The sequence below is a fragment of the Lactuca saligna genome, chromosome 5, assembly GCF_052625555.1.
Source record: "Lactuca saligna cultivar CGN05327 chromosome 5, ASM5262555v1, whole genome shotgun sequence".
Classification (NCBI taxonomy): Eukaryota; Viridiplantae; Streptophyta; class Magnoliopsida; order Asterales; family Asteraceae; genus Lactuca; species Lactuca saligna.
Window position 1 is genome coordinate 105,012,177 of NC_136421.1, and position 18,352 is coordinate 105,030,528.

The 18,352-nt window shown below is 35.7% G+C and overlaps 1 long non-coding RNA gene across 1 annotated transcript; it reads left to right on the top strand.

Moving 5' to 3' along the window:
• The first annotated feature begins 16,552 nt into the window (after positions 1–16,552).
• LOC144998482 (uncharacterized) lies at positions 16,553–17,469 on the top strand. Its single transcript, XR_013660343.1, has 2 exons — positions 16,553–16,662; positions 17,322–17,469. It is a non-coding gene; the product is annotated as an uncharacterized LOC144998482 (long non-coding RNA).
• Positions 17,470–18,352: the final 883 nt, after the last annotated feature.

Sequence of the window (18,352 nt, forward strand, 5' to 3'; positions counted from 1 at the left end):
TTAAAAAAATGAAAAAACATTAAAAAAAACTGTAATTTTTTCAAAAAAACAACTGCATTTTTAAAAAAAAAAAAATGCTGCATTTTTTTCAGAAAAACTGCAATATAAAAAAACTGCAATTTTTTCGAAAATAAAAATAAAAGTTGTATTTCCTTTTAAAAAACAACGTTGTTTTTTTTAAATCTGCAAACTTTTTTAAAAAAAAGCTACAATTTTTTTTAAAAAAATCTGTAATTTTTATTTAGATGCATTTAATTTAAAATTTGCAATTTTTTCAAAAATCAATTTTTTTCAAAAAGACACTATTTAAAAAAAAAAAAAAAAAAAAAAAAAAAAAAAAAACTGCATTTTTTAGGTGCATATTTGCATATTTTTGGTACATTTATGTATATTTTTACAAGTGCATATATGCATATTTCATATATTATAATATTTGTCAAGGAATCATACGAAAACTCATTTTATTTACTAATCTATAAACACAATACAATAAGTATTTTATTCGATACAATATAAAATATCAAAAACAATGGTACAAAATTTCAAAGCGTTTTCATGTCTTCGTGTCAATATTTTCATATTTTATTCAATTTATCATTTTTGATCTCTTCAATATTCAACACAATTTCTTCCAAATCTACAAGAAAAATAAAAGGAAATATTGATGCAAAAACACTCACAAAAATACATATGTGATTTACATGTGAATCACATATAATTCATATGTGAATTAATGTGAATTACATGTGAATCACATGTAATTCATATATGAATTATATGTGATTCATATGTGAATCACATGTAATTCATATGTGAATTACATGTGATTTAAATATGAATCACATGTAATTCATATGTGATTCACTTGTGACATGTAATTCACATATAATTTATATCACTTGTAATTTACATGTGAATTATATGTGATTCATATGTGAATTACATCTGATTTTCATCTGAATCACATGTAATTCATATGTGATTCACTTGTGACATGTAATGGTTTTTTTATTTATAAAAACCATTTTTATAAAGTACACCATAATACATTAACAAAAGCAAAGCAAACCAAACCAAACCTTTGTTTATGAGCGAGGAGCGTCCATTTGTTGCTTCTTTATCATTTTTTACCATGATGTAAATAAATATACATATATATCAAGTAATTAAATAAAATGTTACAACACTATTCTTTTTTCCTTTACTACAGAACTTGTCATAAAATGTTATAAACATCGCTTTTGTAAGTAAATAACGAAAAAGAAACAAACTTGAACTTAGTGGTTTGCCTTATATCATGAGGTGTAATAAATGTCCACTCTGATCCTTGTGCCAAAGTAAAATCCACAACCGTGTCCAAGCTTATTTTTCTACTCACAACATCCTGCAATATAAAGATCATTAAAAGTTAAAACCAACACACAAATTGTGTTTTATTAAAAGAAATTTAATGTGGTTAAAAAGAAGAATATAAACAACTAGTTATTCATGTAAAGTAAATTTACCATAAACACATCAAACTCATCCTTAGCTGAAATGGATCTTCTATCATCTCATAAAGTGCAAGTGCAAAACATAGTGATGAGAATGATTTATCCCCTCTTCTTATGCACCATAAAGATTAATATACAAAAAGGTTAAAAAATGATAGCTAAATTCTGTAGATTATCTCAATGTTTAAAAAAGTGGTGATAGAACTCATGTGGTTAACAAGTATGATTTGTAGGGAAACAGAGTTTTATAGGACTTATAGCACACGGTTCAATTAAAGTGTAACACCCATATTTCTCAGCTAAAGCATTAATAATGTTTTAATAGTCTAGATCAACCTTTGTAACTCATTTTGAAGTAATAAATAGGAATTATGCGAATATTATGTGAATTATATGCTTATTTGCTTAATTATTATGATTTAATTAATTAATAATAAAAATAAGTGTTCAAAATAAATATTAGATAAAGCCGATATCTTTAAGAAAGTTGTAGTGGCCGAAATAAGGATTCCGGAGATATAAAGAACGCTGAAATCCGAGTTATAACTTGTCGAAGTTTCAAAACGGAATCGACATAGCACCGGGAAGCGTAAAAAGTGAATTTACGATAAAGTGTTTTTTATCCTTAGCGATTTAAACGAAAGTCGTAGTGTTCTTTAAACCGAGAGTTGTAACATCCGTATTTTCAATAATATTTGACCATGTTTATTTTATGACGTAAGTTACCGATTGTTGAATTTAAATAGGTCATAAAATAACACCCATTATATCGGATAATATTGCGTATTCCAATATTATATTTCTTTGAAATTTCTCAACCCATATTTCATAACTTACCGTTTAAATCATTTTTACCAAAATATCTATATAAATATAAGTGATCGTTACATACATCTGATAAATTCATATGTGTGTATCAATTAAATGAATTAATCGTATTATATAATTAATTCATTTAGGTTTTGTTTTTAACAAAAAAAAATAGTATATGTAAATAATAAAAAGATATATTAGAATTTATGATTTTTGTATAGAAACAAATTAAACAAGATGTAAGTATTGATGTTTCCACTTCAAGTTATGGTAGTTAATGGTTACATGTATATACGGTTGATTAAAAAAATTTACTTGGTGGCTAAGTAAATGGAAATGGATATGTTCAAAGAAATAAACTAAGTCATTCAATAAAATATTAGTAGTTATACTATGTGTTAGTTTTTGGGAGAATGACTAAGCATTCATACTTCCAAACATTTAGTATAAATAGATGTGTGGTATTTATTTTCAATTCATACGTCTCAATCTTAATTAAAGTTATTTTTCTTTCTTTTACGATATCTCAATCCCTTGTGAACCGACTTTTGGATTTGAAGTTTAATTAGCAAAACTCTGAAAGTTTCGAGACTTTTGAGGTGAGTGTATAGTCACTTTCCTCTTACATATAGATATGAAGTATTTTATATAAATACGTTCTATATGTATATATATTGATTGTTTATTTGAGATGGTTGTTGCATGAATGTTTATACAAGTTTTAAAATGATTTAAATTGTATACATATGTTTTTCTACAAATATTTTGGGTATAACATGGGTAGATGAAATAGTTGGTGTGTGATAAATTGATGAGAGGTCTCGATGTTGTTGTTGTTCCAGTCATCTAGCGGAGTATGGATGACGACCACGGACTCTTCTAGACAGTCCAGTGAAACGCTAGCAGACTCGCAACCTGTAGGTGTTTGTGGGCTTGATGTTCACCGGTGTACACCATCCCCCTCATGGTTGCCTTACAGACATATATGGCTGAGGAATCCCCTTAGCAGTAAAGTCCATTCCGATGATAACACCCTTAGACTAGGTTCCTTATATATGTGTTTAGGAACGTAAAGTGAGGATAACAGGAATGGGTAATCAGGGTTATTATTGGTTTGATGAAATTAATAAATTTATTTTTGGTCGATGTAATTAATAAATTTATTAATATTTGTGGGTTGAAAACCCTATATGCTCACCAGGCTCCCAAGCCTGACCCACTCAGCTTTCTGTTTTACAGGTAGTGGACCCAGAGCATAATTTGGATGATGATGAGGGATTTTTGGATTATAGGCCAGTAGTTGTAAATAACTGTTGTAAGGCTTATAATGTACTATTTATGCTTTTGATCTGTATCAAACATGACGTCCCGAGTATTTTTAATGAAATACACTTCTATGGAAATGTTGTGATAAATCTTTATCTTATTTTTATTTTGGGAACAAATTCCGCAAACACTTTTATGTAAAATATTACTCTGATTTTCAAACAAGCATAAACAAAATCGGTCTTTTCTGGCCGTGAAATTGGGGATGTCACAGTTGGTATCAGAGCATTAGTTTAAGCGAACTAGGAATTTGTAGGATTTCTAGACTTAAACTTAGAATGCTAAGTGATGATTGTGAGATGAGTGTCTACCATATTTAAGACACGAGTACTAGTATATTTTAGGAAAGTTGCCTAAAATGCTTTTATGTGCTAAATGCTATATGTTTACCATATATGCCATTAATTGTTCAGATCTATGGTCTGTTGCCGACTGGATCTGGAAACCTTATGTGTGTAGGATTTTAAGCGTATGAATACGATATTAGAACTAGCATGTAAACGTTTCAAAGTCTATAGTGAATAAAGATCTAAATTCCCCCCTACTCGCTGTATAGATCAAGATGGAAAGAATCCGCAGTGGAGCTGGGAATGCAAATGGGAATAGGAATCAACCCCCAGTACTTGAGCAAGTACTTGTTGTAGGAGCTGCACCTGAGCCAATGACGATGGCTGGAGTACAAGCAATGATGCAGATGATGTTGGATCGCCAAATGGAGGAGACAAGGAAATTACTACAACTGAATATGGAGGAAACTATGATACCTGTTGAACAGCCTGATTTGAATGAAGGGCAATCAGTAGGAGGAAACTATAGTGGGACTATTGGTCAAGCCAACCCACCGATAGTTAGACGAAATGGATGCAAATACAAAGATTTCATGGCATCCAAACCACCGTGTATATCCGAAAGTCTGACACCGGTGGAAATTATAAATTGGATCTCTGAAATGGAGACAATGTTTGAAAGTTGTGAGTGCAGCAACAAACAACAGACCGCACTTGCAATTCCTCTGTTAAAATCTGGTGTATTGAGATAGTGGAAGTTACTAGCAGATTCGATCTTGGGAAGACTTTGTGGTACAACTGAAATTGAAATACTGCTCTGAGCAGGATCTTCTGGAAATCAATAATGAGTTTTAAAATTTGAAGAAAGGAAAAATGAGCATTACTGAATACGATGCTAGTTTCACAGAAAAGATGAAGCTTATTCCATACTTAGTTCCAACTGAACTCTCTAAGGTCAATAAGTTTGCACATGATTTACCAGCAGATTTTGGTCCAATGGTTAAGCAAGCAACCACATTGAAATCCGCCATCTGAACTGCTAAGAATGTTGAGACCCAGATCAAGGAGAAGGGTCTGGTGAGGATAGATGTTGGTGAGAAGAGGAAGTTTGAGGGACCTTCAAGGCCTAACAAGAAAAGTAAATTCTCGAAGTCTGGTTCGAGAGGAGGAGGAGGAGAAGCAAAGTGGTGCGATAAGTGTAGAAGAAGCATGCTGGGAAATGTGGCGAAGACGTCACATGTTTTAATGTGGAAAGACTAGGCATTATGCCAATGAATGCACCCTCATCAAGAAAGTTTTCTATGGGTGTGGTGAGGAAGGGCATATCTCAAGGGACTGCCCAAAGAAGAAAGGGGAAGCAAGGCCCAATCTCCCACCAAAGCCAAAAGCTAGAGCCTTCCAAATGACACTTGAAGCTGCAAAGGAGGAAGTGGATGTCGCTTCAGGTACTTTTCTCGTAAACAAATTGTCTGCCCAAATTTTGTTTGATTCTGGAGTCAACTACTCCTTTATTTCACATGAATTTGGTAGAAAACTAGCTTTGCCTGTTGATAGACTAGATAATGCTTTAATAGTCGTGGTTGCTAGTGGCAAGTTTATACCTGTTAGCTATCGCATGAAAAACATCTTCATAGACTTGAATAGGAATAAGTTCCACGAGGAATTATTGCCTATTGAGTTAAATGGTTTCGACATTGTGCTGGGAATGGATTGGCTTAGCTCCAATGATGCTGAAATACTGTGTAGGAAGAAGATACTAAAAGTAAACCTGCCAGGGAAAGAGTCATTTATGGTGTATGGGGACAAACGCCGAGTGACATCTGGAATCATCTCCACAATGAAAGTTAGAAAGTGTTTGGCCAAGGGATGTACATCATATCTAGCATTTGTGATCGATGCTAAAAAAGAAAAGAAGGAGGTGCAGAAGATACCATTGGTGTGTGACTTTCCGGAAGTCTTTCCCGAAGATCTTCCCAGATTGCCCCTAATAGACAAGTGGAGTTTAGAATAGACTTGTTACCAGGAACAACACTAATAGCAAAAGCACCATACCTATTAGCACCAATGGAGATGAAGGAGATTATGACACAACTTCAGGAGTTATTGGACAAAGGTTTCATTAGACCTAGTTGATCGCCCTGGGGAGCTGCGGTGTTATTCGTAAGGAAGAAGGATGGGAGCATGACAATGTGCACTGATTAGCTAAACAAGGCAACAATAAAGAACAAGTACCCGTTGCCAAGGATTGATGACATGTTTGATCAGTTGCAAGGTTTGAGTTATTTCTCGAAGATCGATCTAAGGTCAGGATATCGTCAGCTAAAGGTGAGAGAGCGGGATATTGAGAAGACTGCTTTTAGAACAAGATATGGACACTACGAGTTTTTGGTTATGTCATTAGGACTAACCAATGCTCCAGCAGCATTCATGGATTTGATGAATAGGGTTTGTAAACCATTCCTCGATAAATCCGTGATAGTGTTCATAGATGACATTCTGTTTTACTCAAAAAGCCAGGAGGAGCATGGTAAACATCTACGGGAAGTGTTGGAAGTGTTAAAGAAGGAGAAGCTTTACACTAAGTTCTCAAAATGCGACTTTTGGATACAAGAAGTCCAGTTCTTGGGTCACGTGGTTAACCAAGAAGCGATAATGGTTGACCCTGCAAAGATCAAGGTTGTGGTGAAGTGGGAGTGTCCGAAAAGTCCCACGGAGATTCGAAGCTTTCTAGGATTAGCAGGATATTACCGACGATTTATACAAGGTTTTTCTTCGATAGCTGCTCCATTAACAACTTTGACCCACAAAGGAGCCACAAATACATGGAGTGAGAAACACGAAGAGGCATTCGAGAAACTAAAGAAGAAGTTATGCGAAACACCGATACTTTCTCTACCCGATGGAGTTGAAGATTTTGCGGTTTACAGTGATGCATCTGGAGTCGGGTTGGGTTGTGTTCTGACCCAAAGAGAAAAGGTGATAGCCTTAAAGATATGGAGGCATTACCTTTATGGCACGAAGTGCAAGCTTTTCACTGATCATAAGAGTCTCCAATGTCTCTTTAATTAGAAGGAATTGAATATGAGGCAACGACGCTAGCTGGAACTACTTAAGGACTACGACTGTGAGATACTTTACCACCCCGGTAAAGCCAATATTGTCGTTGATGCTCTTAGTCGGAAGGTAAACCTTGAAAAGAAAAGTCCAAGAGCATTGAGAATTGAAGTTGTCTCAACAATTGTGGAGAGTATAGAGAAAGCTCAGGAAGAAGCTTCAGAGAAGAATGACCAAAAGGAAGAACATTTGGGCAAAACGTTAGTGTTCGGTATAATAAGTCAAGGACTGAAGGTATTCCAAGATCGAATTTGGGTACCTAAGACAGGAGGAATAAGAGATCTTCTGATGGAAGAAGATCACAAGATCATGTACTCGATTCATCCCGATAGCACGAAAATGTATAGGGATCTGAAACCCTACTATTGGTGGTCGACGATGAAGCTCGGTGTTGCAAAGTATGTGGCCGAGTGTGTGACATGTGCGAGAGTTAAAGCACAACATCAAAAACTGTATGGGAGCTTAGAACCTTTACCTTTACCCATGGATAAATGGGAAGACATCACCATGGATTTTGTGACTAAACTACCCAGAACGAAGAATGGTCACGACATGATTTGGGTGGTCGTTGATCGGTTTACGAAAAGTGCACACTTCATAGCAGCCAATGAGAAATGGTCTGTGGATAAACTTGCTAATGCTTACGTGAAGGAGATAGTAAGACTTCACGGTGTGCCTTTAACTATTATATCGGATCGTGATAGTCGTTTCACGTCGAGGTTTTGGAATAGTCTACAAGAGGAATTGGGTACGAAATTGTGTCTAAGTACAGCGTACCATCCGCAAATCGATGGTCAATGCGAACGAACGATTCAAACACTGGAGGATATGCTGAGAGCATGTACCCTGGAATTCCAAGGTAACTGGGATGAACATTTACCTTTGGTAGAATTTACCTATAATAATAGTTTCCACTCGAGCATCAAGATGACACCTTATCACGCTTTGTATAGACAGAAGTGTCAAACGTCGTCATGTTGGCTTGAAGCTGGAGAAAAGCAGTTTATGGGACCTGAGATAGTCCATCAGACTGCCGAAAAGTTGAAAGTGATTAGGGAAAGGATGTTAGCAGCTCAGGATCGTCAAAAGAGCTATGCTGACAAGAAAAGAAAACCGATAACATTCGAAGTTGGTGATTCGGTTTTGCTTAAAGTCTCACCGTGGAAGGGACTTATAAGATTTGGTAAAAGGGGAAAATTAAATCCAAGGTTTATTGGACCGTTTAAAGTTCTTCAGAGGGTTGGGAATCAAGCTTACAAGCTAGAACTACGAGAAGAATTAGATGGTATTCATAACACTTTCCATGTGTGTTATTTGAGGAAGTTCACGGGAGATGTTCCAGACATAATTGCAATTTTTTAGTTAAGGCTGGATGAAAGCAAGAGGCTAATTGAAGAACCAGAAGCAATCGTTAATGGTAAGACTAAAAAGTTGTGACGCAAGATGGTCGATTTAGTGCTTGTGCAATGGAAACATACGAATGGGCCAAATCTCACCTAGGAAACGGATAGTGACATGATGAGTTGCTACCCGCATTTCTTTGCTGATGTGTGATTCCGGGGACGGAATCATCCTAAGGGGGAGAGAATTCTAACACCCGTGTTTATGGGCTAAAGCATTAATAATGTTTTAATAGTCTAGGTCAACCTTTGTAACTCATTTTGAAGTAATAAATAGGAATTATGTGAATATTATGTGAATTATGTGCTTATTTGCTTAATTATTATGATTTAATTAATTAATAATAAAAATAAGTGTTCAAAATAAATATTAGATAAAGCCGATATCTTTAAGAAAGTTGTAGTGGCCGAAACAAGGATTCCGGAGATATAAAGAACGCTGAAATCCGAGTTATAACTTGTCGAAGTTTCGCAACGGAACCGACATAACACCGGGAAGCGTAAAAAGTGAATTTACGATAAAGTATTTTTTATCCTTAGCGATTTAAACGAAAGTCGTAGAGTTTTTTTAAACCGAGAGTTGTAACATCCGTATTTTCAATAATATTTGACCATGTTTATTTTATGACGTAAGTTACCGATTGTTGAATTTAAATAGGTCATAAAATAACACCCATTATATCGGATAATATTGCGTATTCCAATATTATATTTCTTTGAAATTTCTCAACCCATATTTCGTAACTTACCGTTTAAATCATTTTTACCAAAATATCTATATAAGTATAAGTGATCGTTACATACATCTGATAAATTCATATTTGTGTATCAATTAAATGAATTAATCGTATTATATAATTAATTCATTTAGGTTTTGTTTTTAACAAAAAAAAATAGTATATGTAAATAATAAAAAGATATATTAGAATTTATGATTTTTGTATAGAAACAAATTAAACAAGATGTAAGTATCGATGTTTCCACTTCAAGTTATGGTAGTTAATGGTTACATGTATATACGGTTGATTAAAAAAATTTACTTGGTGGCTAAGTAAATGGAAATGGATATGTTCAAAGAAATAAACTAAGTCATTCAATAAAATATTAGTAGTTATACTATGTGTTAGTTTTTGGGAGAATGACTAAGCATTCATACTTCCAAACATTTAGTATAAATAGATGTGTGGTATTTATTTTCAATTCATACGTCTCAATCTTAATTAAAGTTATTTTTCTTTCTTTTACGATATCTCAATCCCTTGTGAACCGACTTTTGGATTTGAAGTTTAATTAGCAAAACTCTGAAAGTTTCGAGACTTTTGAGGTGAGTGTATAGTCACTTTCCTCTTACATATAGATATGAAGTATTTTATATAAATACGTTCTATATGTATATATATTGATTGTTTATTTGAGATGGTTGTTGCATGAATGTTTATACAAGTTTTAAAATGATTTAAATTGTATACATATGTTTTTCTACAAATATTTTGGGTATAACATGGGTAGATGAAATAGTTGGTGTGTGATAAATTGATGAGAGGTCTCGATGTTGTTGTTGTTCCAGTTATCTAGCGGAGTATGGATGACGACCACGGACTCTTCTAGACAGTCCAGTGAAACGCTAGCAGGCTCGCAACCTGTAGGTGTTTGTGGGCTTGATGTTCACCGGTGTACACCATCCCCCTCATGGTTTCCTTACGGACATATATGGCTGAGGAATCCCCTTAGCAGTAAAGTCCATCCCGATGATAATATCCTTAGACTAGGTTCCTTATATATGTGTTTAGGAACGTAAAGTGAGGATAACAGGAATGGGTAATCAGGGTTATTATTGGTTTGATGAAATTAATAAATTTATTGTTGGTCGATGTAATTAATAAATTTATTAATATTTGTGGGTTGAAAACTCTATATGCTCACCAGGCTCCCAAGCCTGACCCACTCAGCTTTCTGTTTTACAGGTAGTGGACCCAGAGCATAATTTGGATGAGGATGAGGGATTTTTGGATTATAGGCCAGTAGTTGTAAATAACTGTTGTAAGGCTTATAATGTACTATTTATGCTTTTGATCTGTATCAAACATGATATCCCGAGTATTTTTAATGAAATACACTTCTATGGAAATGTTGTGATAAATCTTTATCTTATTTTTATTTTGGGAACAAATTCCGCAAACACTTTTATGTAAAATATTACTCTGATTTTCAAACAAGCATAAACAAAATCGGTCTTTTTTTGCCGTGAAATTGGGGATGTCACAGTTGGTATCAGAGCATTAGTTTAATCGAACTAGGAATTTGTAGGATTTCTAGACTTAAACTTAGAATGCTAAGTGATGATTGTGAGATGAGTGTCTACCATATTTAAGACACGAGTACTAGTATATTTTAGGAAAGTTGCCTAAAATGCTTTTATGCGCTAAATGCTATATGTTTACCATATATGCCATTAATTGTTCGGATCTATGGTCTGTTGCCGACCGGATCTGGAAACCTTATGTGTGTAGGATTTTAAGCATATGAATACGATATTAGAACTAGCATGTAAACGTTTTCAAAGTCTATAGTGAATAAAGATCTAAATTACCCCCTATTCGGTGTATAGATCAAGATGGAAAGAACCCGCAGTGGAGCTGGGAATGCAAATGGGAATAGGAATCAACCCCCAGTACTTGAGCAAGTACTTGTTGTAGGAGCTGCACCTGAGCCAATGACGATGGCTGGAGTACACGCAATGATGCAGATGATGTTGGATCGCCAAATGGAGGAGACAAGGCAATTACTACAACTAAATATGGAGGAAACTATGATACCTGTTGAACAGCCTGATTTGAATGAAGGGCAATCAGTAGGAGGAAAATATAGTGGGACTATTGGTCAAGCCAACCCACCGATAGTTAGACGAAACAACCAGGATGGAGGAAGTGATGGACATGGATGCAAATACAAAGATTTCATGGCATCCAAACCACCGTGTATATCCGAAAGTCTGACACCGGTGGAAGTTATAAATTGGATCTCTGAAATGGAGACAATGTTTGAAAGTTGTGAGTGCAGCAACAAACAACAGACCACACTTGCAGTTCCTCTGTTAAAATCTGGTGTATTGAGCTGGTGGAAGTTACTAGCTGATTCGATGCCCAAGGGAGAAGATAGCAAGATGTCTTGGGAAGACTTTGTGGTACAACTGAAATTGAAATACTGCTCTGAGCAGGATCTTCTGGAAATCAATAATGAGTTTCAAAATTTGAAGAAAGGAAAAATGAGCATTACTGAATACGATGCTAGTTTCACAGAAAAGATGAAGCTTATTCCATACTTAGTTCCAACTGAACTCTCTAAGGTCAATAAGTTTGCACATGATTTACCAGCGGATTTTGGTCCAATGGTTAAGCAAGCAACCACATTGAAAGCCGCCATCTGAACTGTTAAGAATGTTGAGACCCAGATCAGGGAGAAGGGTCTGGTGAGGATAGATGTTGGTGAGAAGAGGAAGTTTGAGGGACCTTCAAGGCCCAACAAGAAAAGTAAGTTCTCGAAGTCTGGTTCGAGAGGAGGAGGAGGAGAAGCAAAATGGTGCGACAAGTGTAAGAAGAAGCATGCTGGGAAATGTGGCGAAGACGTCACAGGTTTTAATGTGGAAAGACTAGGCATTATGCCAATGAATGCACCCTCATCAAGAAAGTTTTCTATGGGTGTGGTGAGGAAGGGCATATCTCAATGGACTGCCCAAAGAAGAAAGGGGAAGCAAGGCCTAATCTCCCACCAAAGCCAAAAGCTAGAGCCTTCCAAATGACACTTGAAGCTGTAAAGGAGGAAGTGGATGTCGCTTCAGGTACTTTTCTCGTAAACAAATTGTCTGCCCAAATTTTGTTTGATTCTGGAGTCAACTACTCCTTTATTTCACATGAATTTGGTAGAAAACTAGCTTTGCCTGTTGATAGACTAGATAATGCTTTAATAGTCGAGGTTGCTAGTGGCAAGTTTATACCTATTAGCTATCACATGAAAAACATATTCATAGACTTGAATAGGAATAAGTTCCACGAGGAATTATTGCCTATTGAGTTAAATGGTTTCGACATTGTGCTGGGAATGGATTGGCTTAGCTCCAATGATGCTGAAATACTGTGTAGGAAGAAGATACTAAAAGTAAACCTGCCAGGGAAAGAGTCATTTATGGTGTATGGGGACAAACGCCGAGTGACATCTGGAATCATCTCCACAATGAAAGTTAGAAAGTGTTTGGCCAAGGGATGTACATCATATCTAGCATTTGTGATCGATGCTAAAAAAGAAAAGAAGGAGGTGCAGAAGATACCATTGGTGTGTGACTTTCCGGAAGTCTTTCCCGAAGATCTTCCCAGATTGCCCCTAATAGACAAGTGGAGTTTAGAATAGACTTGTTACCAGGAACAACACTAATAGCAAAAGCACCATACCTATTAGCACCAATGGAGATGAAGGAGATTATGACACAACTTCAGGAGTTATTGGACAAAGGTTTCATTAGACCTAGTTGATCGCCATGGGGAGCTGCGGTGTTATTCGTAAGGAAGAAGGATGGGAGCATGACAATGTGCACTGATTAGCTAAACAAGGCAACAATAAAGAACAAGTACCCGTTGCCAAGGATTGATGACATGTTTGATCAGTTGCAAGGTTCGAGTTATTTCTCGAAGATCGATCTAAGGTCAGGATATCGTCAGCTAAAGGTGAGAGAGCGGGATATTGAGAAGACTGCTTTTAGAACAAGATATGGACACTACGAGTTTTTGGTTATGTCATTAGGACTAACCAATGCTCCAGCAGCATTCATGGATTTGATGAATAGGGTTTGTAAACCATTCCTCAATAAATCCGTGATAGTGTTCATAGATGACATTTTGATTTACTCAAAAAGCCAGGAGGAGCATGGTAAACATCTACGGGAAGTGTTGGAAGTGTTAAAGAAGGAGAAGCTTTACACTAAGTTCTCAAAATGCGACTTTTGGATACAAGAAGTCCAGTTCTTGGGTCACGTGGTTAACCAAGAAGCGATAATGGTTGACCCTGCAAAGATCAAGGTTGTGGTGAAGTGGGAGCTTCCGAAAAGTCCCACGGAGATTCGAAGCTTTCTAGGATTAGCAGGATATTACCGACGATTTATACAAGGCTTTTCTTCGATAGCTGCTCCATTAACAACTTTGACCCACAAAGGAGAAACATATACATGGAGTGAGAAACACGAAGAGGTATTCGAGAAACTAAAGAAGAAGTTATGCGAAACACCGATACTTTCTCTACCCGATGGAGTTGAAGATTTTGCGGTTTACAGTGATGCATCTGGAGTCGGGTTGGGTTGTGTTCTGACCTAAAGAGAAAAGGTGATAGCCTTAAAGATATGGAGGCATTACCTTTATGGCACGAAGTGCAAGCTTTTCACTGATCATAAGAGTCTCCAATGTCTCTTTAATTAGAAGGAATTGAATATGAGGCAATGACGCTAGCTGGAACTACTTAAGGACTACGACTGTGAGATACTTTACCACCCCGGTAAAGCCAATATTGTCGTTGATGCTCTTAGTCGGAAGGTAAACCTTGAAAAGAAAAGTCCAAGAGCGTTGAGAATTGAAGTTGTCTCAACAATTGTGGAGAGTATAAAGAAAGCTCAGGAAGAAGCTTTAGACAAGAATGACCGAAAGGGAGAACGTTTGGGCAAAACGTTAGTGTTCGGTATAAACAGTCAAGGACTGAAGGTATTCCAAGATCGAATTTGGGTACCTAAGACAGGAGGAATAAGAGAACTTCTGAAGGAAGAAGATCACAAGACCATGTACTCGATTCATCCCGATAGCACGAAAATGTATAGGGATCTGAAACCCTACTATTGGTGGCCGACGATGAAGCTCGGTGTTGCAAAGTATGTGGCCGAGTGTGTGACATGTGCGAGAGTTAAAGCACAACATCAAAAACCGTATGAGAGCTTAGAACCTTTACCTGTACCCATGGATAAATGGGAAGACATCACCATGGATTTTGTGACTAAACTACCCAGAACGAAGAATGGTCACGACATGATTTGGGTGGTCGTTGATCGGTTTACGAAAAGTGCACACTTCATAGCAGCCAATGAGAAATGGTCTGTGGATAAACTTGCTAATTCTTACGTGAAGGAGATAGTAAGACTTCACGGTGTGCCTTTAACTATTATATCGGATCGTGATAGTCGTTTCACGTCGAGGTTTTGGAATAGTCTACAAGAGGAATTGGGTACGAAATTGTGTCTAAGTACAGCGTACCATCCGCAAATCGATGGTCAAAGCGAACGAATGATTCAAACACTGGAGGATATGCTGAGAGCATGTACCCTGGAATTCCAAGGTAACTGGGATGAACATTTAACTTTGGTAGAATTTTCCTATAATAATAGTTTCCACTCGAGCATCAAGATGACACCTTGTCACGCTTTGTATTGACAGAAGTGTCGAACGTCGTCATGTTGGCTTGAAGCTGGAGAAAAGCAGTTTATGGGACCTGAGATAGTCCATCAGACTGCCGAAAAGTTGAAAGTGATTAGGGAAAGGATGTTAGCAGCTCAGGATCATCAAAAGAGCTATGCTGACAAGAAAAGAAAACCGATAACATTCGAAGTTGGTGATTCGGTTTTGCTTAAAGTCTCACCGTGGAAGGGACTTATAAGATTTGGTAAAAGGGGAAAATTAAATCCAAGGTTTATTGGACCGTTTAAACTTCTTCAGAGGGTTGGGAATCAAGCTTACAAGCTAGAACTACCAGAAGAATTAGATGGTATTCATAACACTTTCCATGTGTGTTATTTGAGGAAGTTCACGGGAGATGTTCCCAACATAATTGCAATTTTTTAGTTAAGGCTGGATGAAAGCAAGAGGCTAATTGAAGAACCAGAAGCAATCGTTAATGGTAAGACTAAAAAGTTGTGACGCAAGATGGTCGATTTAGTGTTTGTGCAATGGAAACATACGAATGGGCCAAATCTCACCTGGGAAACGGAGAGTGACATGATGAGTTGCTACCCGCATTTCTTTGCTGATGTGTGATTCCGGGGACGGAATCATCCTAAGGGGGAGAGAATTGTAACACCCGTGTTTATGGGCTAAAGCATTAATAATGTTTTAATAGTCTAGGTCAACCTTTGTAACTCATTTTGAAGTAATAAAGAGGAATTATGTGAATATTATGTGAATTATGTGCTTATTTGCTTAATTATTATGATTTAATTAATTAATAATAAAAATAAGTGTTCAAAATAAATATTAGATAAAGCCGATATCTTTAAGAAAGTTGTAGTGGCCGAAACAAGAATTCCGGAGATATAAAGAACGCCGAAATCCGAGTTATAACCTGTCGAAGTTTCGCGACGGAACCGGCACGGCAGCGGGAAGCGTAAAAAGTGAATTTACGATAAAGTGTTTTTTATCCTTAGCGATCTAAACGAAAGTCGTAGTGTTCTTTAAACCGAGAGTTGTAACATCCGTATTTTCAATAATATTTGACCATGTTTATTTTATGACGTAAGTTACCGATTGTTGAATTTAAATAGGTCATAAAACAACACCCATTATATCGGATAATATTGCGTATTCCAATATTATATTTCTTTGAAATTTCTCAACCCATATTTCATAACTTACCGTTTAAATCATTTTTACCAAAATATCTATAGAAATATAAGTGATCGTTACATACATCTGATAAATTCATATGTGTGTATCAATTAAATGAATTAATCGTATTATATAATTAATTCATTTAGGTTTTGTTTTTAACAAAAAAAAATAGTATATGTAAATAATAAAAAGATATATTAGAATTTATGATTTTTGTATAGAAACAAATTAAACAAGACGTAAGTATCGATGTTTCCACTTCAAGTTATGGTAGTTAATGGTTACACGTATATATGGTTGATTAAAAAATTTACTTGGTGGCTAAGTAAAAGGAAATGGATATGTTCAAAGAAATAAACTAAGTTATTCAATAAAATATTAGTAGTTATACTACATGTTAGTTTTTGGGAGAATGACTAAGCATTCATACTTCCAAACATTTAGTATAAATAGATGTGTGGTATTTATTTTCAATTCATACGTCTCAATCTTAATTAAAGCTATTTTTCTTTCTTTTATGATATCTCAATCCCTTGTGAACCGGCTTTTGTATTCGAAGTTTAATTAGCAAAACTCTGAAAGTTTTGAGACTTTTGAGGTGAGTGTATAATCACTTTCATCTTACACATAGATATGAAGTATTTTATATAAATACGTGCTATGTGTATATATATTGATTGATTATTTGAGATGGTTGTTGCATGAATGTTTATACAAGTTTTAAAATGATTTGAACAGTATATATATATATATATATATATATATATATATTCTCTACAAATATGTTGGGTATAACATTGGTAGATGAAATAGTTGGTGTGTGATAAATTGATGAGAGACCTCGATGTTGTTGTTGTTCAAGTCATCTAGCGGAGTATGGATGACGACCACGAACTCTTCTAGACAGTCCAGTGGAACGCTGGCAGGCTCACAACCTGTAGGTGTTTGTGGGCTTGATGTTCACTGGTGTATTCCATCCCCCTCATGGTTGCCTTACGGACATATATGGATGAGTAATCCCCTTAGCAGTAAAGTCCATCCCGATGATAAAATCCTTAAACTAGGTTCCTTATATAGGTGTTTAGGAATAAAGTGAGGATAACGGGAATGGGTAATCAGTGTTATTATTGGTTTGATGAAATTAATAAATTTATTGTTGGTCGATGTAATTAATAAATTTATTAATATTTGTGGGTTGAAAACCCTATATGCTCACCAGACTCCCAAATCTGACCCACTCAGCTTTCTGTTTTACAGGTAGTGGACCTAGAGCATAATTTGGATGATGATGAGGGATTTTTGGATTATAGGCCAGTAGTTGTAAATAACTGTTGTAAGGCTTATAATGTACTGTTCATTCTTTTGATCTATATCAAACATGACATCCCGAGTCTTTTTAATGAAATACACTTCTACTGAAATGCTTTGATAAATCTTTATCATATTTTTATTTTGGGAACAAATTTCGCAAACACTTTTATGTAAAATATTACTCTGATTTTCAAACAAGCATAAACAAAATCGGTCTTTTCTGGCTGTGAAATTGGGAATGTCACATAAAGTATGTAAATAAACATATGCAACTCACTGAACTCCCGTATAAATAAAAAACATGATGATAGCAACAAAATAAACTCACTGGGACATAAACACAAACACAAACACATGGTGTGCATGAGGAACTTAACTAAAAAAAGAAACTTGTGCGTCCCTTGATTGAAGAATATTGATGCATAGAGAATAATTATCATACATTAAATGCAAAAACTAACAATCGACTTAAAAAATTAATCAAATGTTACAATACATTTCGCAATCGGTTAAACATTGAGTCAAGATGGATATAGACCAATGAATTATACCTTGTCGATCTTACAAATTGCAACTAATCTAATTGCCATAAACTTCTGTTGGATAATATGAATCGAATTGTTTCATAATCAGTAGACATTAATTAGAGCTACAATCATAGAAAATTGTGACTATAACGATGATATGAAACCAATGGATTGAGATATACCTGAGAAGAATCAATTTCAATCTAGAAAACTAAATATATGAGATGCATCCAGATTTGAGATCTTAAGGAGAAAGACTCGTAGTCGATGTAATAGGTTTGGAAGGGCGAGGCGGTGATGTATAAAGGATGCGGATATTCGGGAGATAAATTAAGATGCTCTCAATCTGGAGGCAGTAAGGAGATGTCAAGGAAGAACGTAATTAAACACAACACCATCATAAGGTGAGGCGATGGCTGGAGGAAGGAAGCTGAAAGAGATGTATCATCG